General features: G+C 40.8%; 1 long non-coding RNA gene across 1 annotated transcript; it reads left to right on the top strand.

Annotated features, from left to right (window-relative positions):
• On the top strand, positions 1-1,489 carry LOC308287373. Its single transcript, XR_013962129.1, has 3 exons — positions 1-71; positions 341-388; positions 641-1,489. It is a non-coding gene; the product is annotated as an uncharacterized lncRNA (long non-coding RNA).
• The last annotated feature ends 13,565 nt before the right edge of the window (positions 1,490-15,054 follow it).

Here is a 15,054-nt window from a genome sequence, read left to right as displayed (position 1 = left end):
AGGGTTTTCAGCTTTTTGTCCACCACCACAAGAACAGCTGGAGAAGCTGCAGTAATATCTTCACAGACACAGTAAGAAATATAAAAACGTTTTATTAAAATCATTATTATGTTAAATGCCCAACTGCTGTTTTGCAATGTAGCCTATAAGGTTTAAGCTTATTTAAGAACAGCTTTTTGTGGTTAGCATTTCTGTGGTTACTAGCACAGCTAGCTTAAATCACAGCATAGACAATTTTGCTCATGGAAGCATCATGTTTTGAGTGTGATAAGCTACTTAAGTACTTTTGTACAGCTGTAAACACATTGTTGTGATTTACATGGCTCTGTTTCTTTTTAAGGATCAACCATGGACTCATGTTGCACCTGGTCCAAGTGTTCAAAGGGAGGTATGTGTCTGAGAGAGATGCATAGGTACAATAATATCACATATTGGGCTGATATCAGTGAAAACAGTATTGCTTCATCACTCTAGTCTATATAAACCCTAACTGTATGATTTGTATTTAATATTTTGCTTATGAATGCACATCTGATATCTTGTGCCTCACTGACATTGTGCAAGCTTCCTTGGTATGACTGAACACCCAAACTCATTAGCATTGCTCTTGTTCAAGCAGTGATATTTCTTTCTTTTAAAGGACAGCTGAGTGCCGGTGCAGCCTGTCAAAGTGGTCAATCGCAGTAGGAGCCATCCAGCCAAAGCTTGTGTGTTTGAGACACCCCAGTACAGCGGCCCAGACAGTACATCAGAGTGGCTAAGGATGTCACCATCCCACTTCAAGATGACTCTCTTGTTGAACACCCAGAACACGCTGAAGGCTGAACACATGGTCCATGTAAGTAATGGGTCAGCACAAGATGACCCAGAAACATCCTCTGACCAGGACACTGAGAAACTAATTTGGACTGGGAAATGGACACTCATATGGATGATCATTGTTAAAGCATAAAACATCTTTGCTTAATAGATAATCTATATCAAATGATGATGCCACTGTCCAATCTTTGATGCAGGATTTTGAAAATGCACAACATGTTTTCAGAGATTTCTGAAAACACTCCCTTGTCAGAACTGGTTGTGTTCTTGATTTGAACTGTGACCTGAGAGGAGAGCACCTCTTTGGGGAGATTATGTTTCCAAATTGTGAAAAGGATGAGGTGATTAATTTTTATTCAAATTGTATCTGTGAAACACTTCGATCGTCTGTATTCTTATATGGTGGAGCGGAATGCTGAGTTGTCTCAATTCTGATGTTTACTCTTATAAACCTGAATTTCCTATTGTGTATTTCAAGAGTTTGCACTTGGTTAGAACTTGGGGAAAAAATGAAAGTCAAGAGTTTGCACTACAACTGAGTTTGTTAAAGGAAAGAGTGAGTGTCAATATATTCAATTGTTTACTTTTATGAACCATTATACTTTTATAAACCAAGTCATATTGTGCATTTCAGGAGTTTACACTACAATGAGTTTGTTAAATAAAAAGTAAGAGTTTGCACTGACTATGTTTGTTTAAAAAAAACATCTGAAAGTAAAATACATTTGAATAAATGTTACCGGTACTTGAATGTCAAGCAATTGTTTGTTCTTTTTGTGAGCATTTTAGTATTTAGTAGTAAGTAGGCCTACAGCTGTGTAACATTTTGTAAAATAACACACTTTTGTGTAAAATTGTGTAAAAGACATTTAACACATGTAGCTAAGTGTCAAATTTCATAAAATAACACACTAATGTGTAAGATTGTATAAAAAAACATTAACACAGCTATGTTAAAAAATTCATAAAATAACACACTATTGTGTAAAATTGTATAAAAAAACATTAACACAGCTATGTGTAAAATGTCATAAAATAACACACTTAATGTGCAAAGAAAACAACACAGCTCTGTGTTATCTTTGTGTAATCTTAACACATATCGGTGTGTTGACACATTTAACCCACAACATGTGTAAAATCTGTCAACACAAAATCAGGTGTTAAAACAACACATTGTATGTTGTCCTTATCTAGACACATGGATGTGTTAAGAAATAACACATGTTGTGTTATTTTTAACACATCCTTTTTGAGAGTGTGGTGGTCAAGGCACATACCACATACTAGGCTATGATGCCTGCTGGCGTCGCAGGTTCGATTCCCGATCCGGACGACCTTTGCCACATGTCATTCCCTATCTCTCTCCCCATTTCCTGTCAGTCTACTGTCCTATCAAATAAAGGCATAAAAAGCCCAAAAAACAAATCTTTAAAAAAAAAAAAAAGTTTATCATGGGATAAACATAACCAATATCAGAAAAAAGAGGCCCCTCTATGCCACCCCAAACAATGCCAAGTTGTACTAGTACCCCATACCAGGGCCGTGCAGAGAATGTTAGAGAGGCAGGCGCTGACAAAGAGGGCAATTGCATTTCTTTCACCATAGTAAAAACTGCATTCATGGTCTGGAGAGGGCACTTTTCACAGGCGGGTAAAAGGGCAGGGGCTCAAGACCCCTTTGATGTCTATGTGTGCACGTGCCTGCCCCATGCATACAAACACTGCTCTACAACACTATCAAAGTAAATCAGAATAATAATATAATAAAATAGCCATAAATGCAGTGATGCAGTCCTTTTCAGACACAGAGCAAATGTACAAAACGTTATCATTGCTATTAGTCGATTGACCGACAATCGCTGGCATGCCTATACTGTAGTTGTGTCACGTGTCACCAGCTTATCTCGATGAATTAGTTTTCCCACATCTGACGTAGGCAGACAATGATAAGGATTTCTCGTCATGGTCATTATGCCATATTACACTTGTTTATGTTCTGTCACTTTGCAGGCCACGGTTATCAGACTGCTGAGAAAGTGATCATGATTGATCTGATGTTTGAACCCTGCAACCCTGAAATAAAGTGCCATGTATTTATTTTCTAGATAGTCAGTGTGCCATGTCAACATAAAATGTAATGTCACCCCATCAAAATTCTGACAGATTTTGATTGTCAGGACATTGTTACAATTAGACTCATCTATCTCCCCGACTCCCTCCTCAGGCAAAGTTCAGAATTTGAATCAATGTAGAATTATGTGCAGGATGTAATTTGCTGCAAATTAGGTCACTTCATTTAATTGACCAAAATTAGATTTTAAAATATAAATCCTCTCTCTCACACTTCTGCTAGTGTGCCAGTGATCAGATCACCCTCCCCTGTGCCTATTTTGGCACCCGTGCCTAAGGTTGCCTAGCCCTGGACTACACTAAAGGTCTATAAAGGACGTGCACCAGAAACAGCAGATCTACAAGCTCACAATGCATTGCGCCACGATGTTCTATGCACAAAATCAGCGTGCAACAACCCGTATAAATCCCTTAAGGTAGTGTGAATCAGCTATGACGCAAACCAGCAGTGACATTTACCCCAGCTAACATGTTTTCAGTATATAAGTACCGGTATACCATATTATAACAGTACAGTTATAGATCAGCAAATGGCATCAAATTATTACAATAACAAGACTCAACAAGCAGCAGCCCTTTCAGATCATGCTGCTACTTACACATCATGTGATCTACAAACATGATCTGAACTGACCAATCGACCGACACCATCATCATTAGAGCCCCACGCACACTCTAGCTAGCGGGGTCAGTGCTTTTGATAACAAACAAGAACAAAGACAGACAGAACGATTAACACACATTGACATCCTCTAGTGAAGCTATAAACAGTACCATAAAATGGCCACGGTGACCGCCTGATTAACTGGGCACTAGAAACTCTGATGAAATCAGTATCCAAAATGTTTTGTTACTTGAATTCATCTTGCACAATTTACAGAATGAATGCACCTGAACTTGGTGTTCTATCTTACTATTTAAAAACCTTATCTAAAAATAGCAATGCCCATCCCATATCATTACAGGAGTGGTGAACATTGCCCTTGTACATTACCATGTATTTGTTTAATTACGGTGTGTATTTACTCGGGTCATGGTGACGGCATGTGTCAAAGTTACACCCTATACAGTATGCTGCATGGATTCTGGTCTGGACATCTGTCACTGGCTTTTCTCATGTAGGCCTATAGTTTGATCTTTAACTTATTTTTATTTTCCTGAGTTACTTCAAACACCATACACAGTAAAATCCTCACTGTTAATTTACCTCTGGGGGTGTAATTGACCCCCATGAACCAGTGGAGGACAAAGTACTCTAACCCACAGAGTCAGTACTGTAGATACTCATGGTCAAATATTACAAAGTGGAAGTTGCTCTGTCAACTTTGTACTTGAGTTAAAGTACAGAGAGTAAGAGTACATTCTTTTAAAAATACTTTAGAATTCAAAAGTAAAAATCACAACGTATATATTTTCTTTTTAACATCAATTGCTTTATTTAAATTTAGAACCCCCCAAAGAGAGATATCAGTAATAGTTGAAAATAGCAGATCTGCATGCAAGCTCAAAACGCATTGCATTGCGTGCGACACACTGTTAGCTTGTTGGTAATTTTCAGTACAATTGAAATAAAGTGAAGTGATTAATTCATAATGTTCTTTTCCCTTCCTCAAGTAGTTGTACAATAAAGTAAAGTAGACCACTTCAACTAAAGTACATACTCAAAACATTTACTTCAGTACAGTAGGCCTACTCAAGTAATCATAATAACTGTCTACCAATGGTCAAAACACACTTCAAAAGGTTGCAGGCGATGGCCATCTTATCAGCCTAAGCCTAATATCTTAGGTGTTTAAATTCATGTCTACTTGAATTTTTGCCAGTGTGTTTTGTGATTCAAGTGCCGTCTGTAGCCTCTAGATCTCCTCATAAATGGATCAATGGCAAAGCGCTAACATGGATCCAACAGTCATAAAGTATGGATTGGGCGACATGGTTCCTGGCAAAGGCCATAAAGCAGCAACATGCAGCCATAAAATGGCCCCTGAGACACTGTTAAAAGTCATGGCCAAGGTGCGGTGGTTGTTATCTTCACGGAATAATCACCTCAGCATTGACACTCTTACTGGAAATGACGCAGATCAACACAAAAAGGGAGGGAGAGATGGCAACATACAGTGCAGTGGAAGAGAGCAGAGAGTTGAACAAGTGAGATAGGACAGAATAAAGATAAGGCTCTGTGGGTGACAGTGGTGCTGAGGAGAAAGCAATGGATTTCATTTAGTGAACCCACAGTTTGATAGACATTAGGCCCAGACCCCCAATCTGCAAGGCAAGTGTTCATTTATTACAGACCCAGAAGGCTTCGTTCCTAAATAGCAATCAATTAGTTGGGGACCCCCTGGAAACCCCTTGTGGACCCACGTTGAGACCAAGTCGATAAGTCGATAACTTCACAATCAAAGTGGGTGACAAGGTCATAACACGAAAAAACGAAATCTCTTACTTAGGATGCATCCTTGAAGCGAATCTTTCCAGTGAAAAGATGACTTCTAAAGTAATAAATAAAATCAACCAACGAACTCGTTTCCTACAGAGGATCGCCCCGATGGTCAATTTCAACACACTGAAGACCATAGCTGGTGCAATAATCCAGCCCCTCTTTGACTACGGAGTCCACGTATGGTATCGTGACGCCCCACAAGCCCTGAAAACTAAACTACAAACAGCCCAAAATAAACTAATTAGGGTCCTGCTTAAACTTCCCTATCAGACTCACCTCACCGCTACTCACCAGTTAAGAGTGGGGTGGCTCAGAGTAGATGACAGAGTACAGCAACTTGCAATGGGCCTGGTGTACAAGATACACTACACCACTATGATACCCAAGTACCTATCAAAATACTTTATAAACATTAAGGATGTCCATAATTACAACACCAGAGGCAGCGCCACAGATCACTTTCAACCCAGAGTCAAAACCAACAAAGGGTCAAACTCTTTTTTCTGCTATACCACCAAAATGTGGAAAGCCTTACCGAAGGCCATAAAGGAGTGTGGATCACTAGCATCCTTTAAAATTGCCCTGAAAAACCACTTACAGGCAGCAGCCGTTCGCAACTGGTAAAAATGAACCTAGCCCAACCCTACCCTCCCCTGCCCCTTCTTTGTATATACTGTTTGTTTTAGACTTACTGTCTTCTTTTTTGTTTTTCTTTACATATCTACTGCATAGTACTGTGTTCTATTTGTCTGTCATTCAATGTTATATGAGATACTTCAATGGTTTCCAGTGGAAATAAGCTTAGTCTTTTCATGGATCTCCTTTTAGTAGACCTTGTACCAGTGAACTGTACCATCATGAAACTGTACCTTTTCCTATGCAAACTTCTAATAAAGTCTTCAATCAATCAAACCATTGGTATAGTAGAATAGATCCAGTATCCTCCCTTACTCCCCACTAGGGGACTAGGATGGTGTCTTGACCCCATGCCAACAAAATACAGTGGACGTTTGCCCCCAATTTCATGAATTTAGTCTGGTCATCTCATAAACAAGACCTGTACCAATCTTGTCCAAAGACCTATTTTATGATTAAAGTGCACATTACTATACTTTTCAAGGTGCGTCCTAATGGCTCAGCCATCAAATGCAGGTGTCGCGTGGGGCTGGAGTGTGTGTACATACGTATGCATACTTAGCATTTGTTTGTCTGTTTATGGTGGGAAGACGCACAATGGAAACAGTTGCATAATTCTGGCATGAACTGAAATACTCACCGGAAAGCATTTGTCAGTGAGTGACATTAGCATCATCAGTGGAGTAACAAAGGCTAATGACCTCAAGTCAGACAGTGTGTTGGCACAATGGATGTAAAGACAAACTCTTTAAAGAGACGAGTTCGCAAAAGGGACACCTTTAGGCAATCCCTGAAGCCTGATGATGGTGAAAGAAGGACAGAAGGCGTCATGATAACAATACAATATATTGTTACACTCACACACGTGCGCGCTCTACTGTCTCTGTCACTCACATACCTCCTAAGACCTTTACTCAACCCTTGGCAACAGGTGGAAGGGCCCTCATTTAAAATCACTTAAGACATAACTTAAGTCCTAAGTGAGTGATTTGACTAATAAATCATTAGCCATAACTTGTACAGTCAAATATACTATGGTTTAAAATATTAAATTCTAAAACTGATTGAAGAGTATCGCCATACAAGAGGGCACCGAAATGAATTGCAACTTCATTTGTAATGAACTGTAACTTCTGAGTGGACGTAAGACCCAATGTAATATGTGACCCTGTATTACAGTCTGACTGGGCAATATGGATAAATCTAATACCATAATACCTTTGACCAAATAAATACCTTGATACAAATATTGTGACAATAATATCTTATTGAGAAGATAATGTAACATTTATTTTAACTTTTTCCCAAAAATAGCAAGCTCGCAACATGTTGCATTGCAACACATTGTGAGCTTGTAGATCAGCTATTTTCAAAGTTGTCAAAGTATAAAATAAGTATAAAATAAGTGATTAAAACCAGGAAAAGTCATATTCAAAATATTGAGCCTCATATTATGATACTGACATCACCTTCAATACAGTGTAGTGGACAATATGTGTGTAGTCTATTTTTTCAGGTAATTCTTCATTTGCTCCTATTTTTTTGTTTGTTTTTTATAATATAAGTAATATGTTACTGTAATTGTGGTTTGCATGTACATTTCAGTGTTGTTAATAGTTACAGGTGAAAGACGAAAGACTTCAAAGAGGAATAGCATGCAACCTACAGTAGGTCTGAAATGGCTTTGCATCAACTTGGAAATCTGTCAAGAGACGATGTTAGAATTGTTATTTAAAATGTGACGAAGATGTAGGCTGAAAGCTACAAGTCCTGTTTGTATAGTAGAGAATGTAACGCAGGCAGATTCATTCTTTCCCTAACTCTTGCACACTGGGCCACCGTGATGTGTTGTTGTCGACGAGGCCTGCATAAAACCCACCTACAGGTAAGTAATTGAACCGTACTTTCAAGTACAATGGAACCTATTATGACAAAAGACAAATATATTTCAGGTTTCAGCTTCACTGAGCGTGAACAACAGATGACAAGACAAAACTGGCCGGTCTAGGACAAATCATGAAATGCACCAAGATAGCCAATGGCAAATCATTTCTAATTGGTTCACTCACATAACTTTGTCTGGCCGTCCCAGACAGTCTCCCTCCCATGACCCATCAATTGTCTGACTCAACCACAGTAACCCTGGTGTCCCTATTTTGTGCATATCATTATATGACAATGAAATTACCTAAAAGGTTGACACGCACACGCGTACGCACACACGCACGCACGCACGCACGCGTGCGGTTTATGGGGATATTAACGAAACAAGTCTTTACATGGCCTAAAAGTGGTGACATTCACCTTAACAGGTAACCTAGTGCTCATAAGTAAACCATTTATACACACATCACACTTTCAGTCTAAGTGAAACTAAACTCAGGCCAGAACACACACAGACCTGTTCCATTCCTGGCATTTGGCCAAAGAGAGACATTCAAACATATAAGGTCATTTCAATGTGCAAGGTGAGATTGAGCACAAAGGACAAACATATAGACGGGTTTCTGGTCCACGTCACGTTTGATTCGGTACCAAAATTAGCCAATGAAACCAGCGCATATACTCTATGAACCAGCGCTCCCCAAAACAACAGGTTTGGGGATTGGACGGACTGATTACATGATACAGTCACCTGTGCATTTAGTCTCAATGTTTGTAAACAAGAAACCCGTCTATAGTAGCAGTGCAGACAGAGTAACATACAGGGATATACATACTAGGACAAACACACGCACGCACACACACGCACGCACGCACGCACGCACGCACGCACGCACGCACGCACGCACGCACGCACGCACGCACGCACGCACACACACACACACACACACACACACACACACACACACACACACACACACACACACACACATTCTGTCAAAAAAATACTCACCGGAAAGCATTTGTCAGTGAGTGACATGGCATGCAGCGTCATAACAAAGGGTATTGACTTCATGTCAGACAGTTTGATGACATAATGGATGTAAAGACAAACTCTTTAGAGAGACAGGTTTGCAAAACGGTCACCTTTAGGCAATCCCTGAAGCCTGATAGATGGTGAAAGGACAGAAACTGTCATGTGTGATGATAAGAATGCAATATTGTTTACACACACACACACACACACACAGGCACACACACAAGCATGCACGCACACACACGCACGCACACACACAGACCATATGCAGTTCCCTTCTTTGCGTTGAGGAATAAATGTTAAGGGGTAGATGCGAGTCAGTAGTTCTTTTTTTTGTATCTCACAAACAGCTGGCTTGTGTTGTAAGGTTGTTTTCAAATAACCAACGGATAAAATGGGGCTTTAAGTGCTTAATGTGTGTTTTGTAATAATAATAAATAATAAAGTAGTGTAAGTTATGGATTGTGCAGTCCAAGTAGGGAATGAGGCTTTACTCCAGGTGAAGGAGTTTAAGTATCTCGGGGTCTTGTTCACGAATGAGAGAAAGGGGAAGACGGAGAAGGAGATCAGCCGGAGAATCGGAGCAGCAGGAGCGGTTTTGCAGTCGCTAAATCGCACTGTGGTGAAGAAAAAAGAGTTGAGCCGGAAGGCAAAGCTCTCTGTCTACCGAGCAATCTTCGTTCCTACTCTCACCTATGGTCATGAAGTGTGGGTCATGACCGAAAGTATAAGGTCGCGGGTGCAAGCGGCCGAAATGGGTTTCCTCAGACGGGTGGCTGGTATCTCCCTTAGAGATAGGGTGAGAAGTTCAGTCACCCGAGAGAGACTTGGAGTAGAACCGTTGCTCCTACACTTGGAAAGGAGTCAGCTTAGGTGGTTCGGGCATCTAGTACGGATGCCTCCCGAGCGCCTTCCTAGGAAGGTCCTCGATGCACGTCCCACTGGGAGGAGACCCCGTGGCAGACTAAAGACCAGATGGAGGGATTATATCTCCAAACTGGCTTGGGAACACCTCTGTATATACTCCCTGAGGGAGTGGAGGAAGTTGCTCGGGATAAGGAAATCTGGAGGTCTTAGTTGGAACTGTTACCCCCGCGACCTGATTCCGGATAAGCGGTTGAAGATGGATGTAATGAAGTTGTCAAATAAGTGTAGTGGATAAGAAGTACATTATTTGCCTAGTGGAGTAGAAGCATAAAGTATCCAACAAATGGAAAGTAAAGTAACAATTATAATTGTACAAGCACTTGAGCAAATATTACTTTCTACCACTGATGCACATAACTGGTTGAGGCACCATACGGCACCATCATGGACACGCAGGTGGATGCCTCATTGGCCAGTGGGACCGCACGTCAACACCACTTCCAATGTTATTAGGAGAAGCTTGCCCTAACTGCACAGCAACAACTCCACTGCACAACTGAGTTATGTAGAAGTAAGTGAGACAGTACTCACTAATGCTTTTTTCTGTTTTATATCCATATCACTGCAATGCCCTGTCAGCAAACACCCATAAGCTGCTTTCAAATATGTGCACCGGAGGTGACAAACCAACACTGTACATGTTCTGAAATGAAATCAGCAGACAAAACAAGGGTTTATGCAGGTATAGATGTTATATGATTAACTCTAAGTTCAAGATGAAAAAAGCTGGTTTCTTTTTGGACATTCCACATGCTTGTGGGGAGCATTGCAGTGGGAGCTGTCTCTGCTTTTTTTTTATCTGCACTATGCAATCCTGTTCGAATTCCTAGATTTGAACCCAGGTCTTCTGGTCAAACTTTGTGTCAGACAAATACACTACATTGTGGGCTCTTGTAGCTTGTGTGCTTCATATACAGTATTGTGTCAGTATCATGGTCAGTATCATGTCAGTATCATGTCAATATCATGATCAGTATCATGGACATGGTCAGTATCATTGCCAGTATCATTGTCAGTATCATTGTCAGTATCATGTCAGTATCATAGTCAGTATCATGGTCAGTATCATGGTCAGTATCATCATAGTCAGTATCATGGTCAGTATAGAATGGTCAGTATCATGTCAGTATCATGGTCAGTATCATAGTCAGTATCATGGTCAGTATTATGGTCAGTATCATGCCAGTATCATGGTCAGTATCATGTCGCCATCGGTATCGTTGGTCCGACCTCCTAAACCTAACCTTAACCCTAACCCTAACCTCAGTAAGACTAACGCTGGTGAATGCTAACCTGGTGAAATGCTAACCTGCTGATGCTGGTGAATGCTAACCTGGTGAAATGCTAACCTGCCGACGCTGGTGAATGCTAACCTGGTGAATGTGAACCTGGTCGGAACAACGGGAGGTCGAAACAATGCTCAGTCCCCAGTAGTTTAACTCAAGTACAAATTTGACTGATCTACCTTTACTAGTTGATACAGATTGTACCAGGTGTATCTATACTTTGACTCAAGTACTGCAGGGTTGAGCTTTGTCCACCACTACAAACAGTATTGCATTACTTCTTGTGATCTTGATAGCAGAGTTAATATTCACTTGGGATTGTCAAGACATCCATTTGCATACTAAGAAGAAAAGGGGATTCCCCTGGACACTCAGGAAGTACATTGTTGCCCTTTGAAAATGCATGATTCACATTTTATGTAAACAAGTTTCACCACATTCAAACACAGACAGACGTGCACAGTGCACACGCACATAACTCAGAGTTTGTGTTTTTTTCTTCCATTCCGTTTCATGGACAGGTGGTAATGTCCCTGATCCCTTAAATTGTTAGCTATTGCTCTGCTCAACTGATGGCTAACTACGGAACAAAACAGAGAGGGCGCTGTTTTTGATTTGACGATGGGTTCCCAGATTGATAGCTAACTAACACGGACATGATGTGTAACCGCCCGGTATTCAAATAAAATGAATGGTGCAAGTAAAACATTATAAACCAAAACAATAAATCAAACAGGTGATCAAATAAAGTCATTGGTGTGGTAGGTTGTGGCTTGTGGGGTTTAAAGCGGCACTATGTAACTTTTTAACAACTACACATAGCATATTATGTCCCACAAAATTAGGCGAGACAATGAGTTTCATCCTCCTGGTATTTGCCTATAAGGCACCAAGGTAGAACTGCCAGTGTGAGAATGACCGTCTTAGCGGCTGGACGCAGTACAGAGGCACTTGTAGGATGTAACCAAACAGCGTAGGCCTATATATTCACCAAACCAACATAGATAACGTTCAACCATTGTTAAAACAATGGCATGGTGTATATAGCTTTCCATCCCTCAGCTCTCTCTTACGTTCACTGAGCTTGGACTGCTCCATTCCAACCAAGGGGCGTGGTCTAACCCTAAAGCATAAATAAATGAATACCTATAATTTAACACACATACAAATATATTACAGAACTCTTAAAAACTACAACAATAATTATCATTTATCCTTCTTCACACAATATTGCAACATAAATATTATCAAATCAAATCACATCACAACCCCCCTCTGACTAGCCCAATCTACTGAAACACACCAGGTACTGTTAACACTTTGATGCCTAAGGGCCGAGGCATACTACACTTTTAGAGAAAATGTATTTTGGTTCGGTTCGGGGAGTCACAAAATCTCAGCAGCACCGAACAGCTGAATTAATGACGATACACGTGTGTGTCTGAGTGTTAGGCATTCAATCAGACTCAACAATAAAACTTCACATACTATTGCACGTCTCTATGTCACTCTAAACATTACACATTATATTGCACTTTGAAATGCAACAATTAAACAATCAATTAAACAATTAAAGTGTCAATGTGCTGTGCAAACATGTGAAGTGTCAATGCTGTGCAAATAATCAATAAATTAGGGTTATGTGCAAATATCGGTAACAGAGGACCTCTTTCTGTTACAGCCAGTCAAACCGACGACTGGCCAATCACATTGCGTCCTTGCCGGACATGCATGCAAAGAATCTTGGGTAATGAAGTCAAAGACGTTGGCTGCCCTGTTATTTGTGTCCAAAGTCTGGCCACTGATACCTCTAATGACATAGTGCTGCTTTAAAGGCCCGCTGACACGCCCCGAAATTATAATAGTATGATACAGGTATAGGTTACGTGGTCTCTCTGAAAACGGTCTGAAATAGTCTGAAACTCATGTCACAGTGTAATCTGCCCCTCACCCCCAACAACAGCTGACCAGTACAGTAAGTAGTCTAAGTACAGTCAATTAATTTGATTGGCTTATAATTGCGCATTCCCACAATGACATCATAAAAATATTAACTCATATTTTAAGATGACTTTAAAGTGACAGTATACCCCTTATACCCCTTTAAGTAAGATGATCCACAGACACAAAGTATTTTGCAAGCAGCAAGGCCCTTCCCTCGGCTCTGAATGCATTCTTGAAGAACTTACATAACATACTCTATCTTTGGTATAGTACTGCTCTTGTTTATGTATTTATTCCCTCTGGGGATCCCCCAGGGGATCAATAAAGGTGTATCTTATCCTGTCTTTTTTAGAAAGCGGATAGGGATACATTGAAGGGAGTGAGACAGGGACAGGAACAAAGGAGCCAATATAGGCCAGTATACATATGGGTCCAGAGACATTCTCAAAGAACTCAACCACTGATGGCCTTAAAAACCTATTTTCTTGCTTTCAAACAACTAGCCCTTACCCGTTCAAAGATATGAGCTCTGAAATGATGTGCAGTGTGTGGGTTATGGGGTGTGCACTGTGCACACAGTATATGAGGGATGGAAAGTAACTTTAACTGGTGCTTACATGATAGTATGTAGGAGCATCAATGTAAGAAATACCCGTTTCGTTTAATGGCTACAGAGATACTGTGTACCGATCTGCATGATTTTTGGACAACATCTGTAACAGGGCCAGACACGCAAGCATATAGAGCACAAGCATTAATATTATCAATGCTCCAATTTATGTATTATGATATTGGTCGGAATTCAACAATTCAACTATTTACCCTGCATACAGAATTCCAACACACTTTCAGTTTCAGTAGTCTATATGTATACACACACAACATATTGTAGATACGACCACAGAACACATACTAACACACACTCATACATGTACAGTAAACACAAAAATACAGATACAAGTAGCTTACATTAAAACACACACACGCACGCACGCACGCACGCACGCTCGTCTCACTCACACACACACACACACACACACACACACACACACACACACACACACACACACACACACACACACACACACACACACACACACACACACACCTGCACTAACTCCACTTGATTTTCTCGCTGCTATATAGGATGTTATATAACGCATTCTCAGGACTGGTAAGCGACCCTGCCTCCGCCTTTGTGGAAAGCGATAAACAATTGCTGGTGTAGTGCTATTGTTGTCCCCCTCTATTCTGTGCTGCTGCTAGGTATTGGTCTCCTCTTTCCTTTGCTTTGGTTCCCACCAGACTCTGAGGGGAATAAGATTACCAGAATGACAGAATCTGGGAGGAGTGACACTGGGATTGGCTTTAAAGTGTGAAAGAGGCCAGCTTCATTAGAAACACAGGTGTGAAAGCCGAGACTCGCGTTTGTCTAATGCTGCTTGATGTGTTTTTTTGGTGAAGTAGATTTTCTGGGAGAATTCGAAACCATGTTGTAGTCCAGGTTTAGTAATTTTCCTGTTTCATGTGACTCCTGCATGATGTTACAGTAGATACTGCCAGGGGCTATCCATTAACACATAGGATGACAAGCCTATGATGTAGGAGGGAGAACCACTCCTGGAGTTTAGACGCTTGTGGTGGCACTGAAAATGGAAATGTCCATCCTGCTGAACTCTTGGGCAATGGAGACCTTAACATGGTTAAAGAATGAACTTTCGCCTAAGCTAAATATGTTCAGGTGCCAGGTGCTCATAGATCAGGGTTTCCCAAAGTGGGTGCTGTGGCACCCTAGGGCAGTGTTTCTCAACCACTCCTTTGCCGGACCGCTGAGTAGTCTCAGCCGTGCCCCTCCCTACCTCTCCCCCGAGAGAACAATGGGATATATGTCCCGCGGAATGTCGCTACTCAGTAGTGCTGGACGATTTTCGCGATTTGGAACCACGC

Source organism: Nannobrachium achirus (genome assembly GCF_963921795.1).
Source record: "Nannobrachium achirus genome assembly, chromosome: 6".
Classification (NCBI taxonomy): domain Eukaryota; kingdom Metazoa; phylum Chordata; class Actinopteri; order Myctophiformes; family Myctophidae; genus Nannobrachium; species Nannobrachium achirus.
Note: the sequence above shows the minus strand (reverse complement) of the source record. Positions and strands in the feature narration are given on the sequence as shown.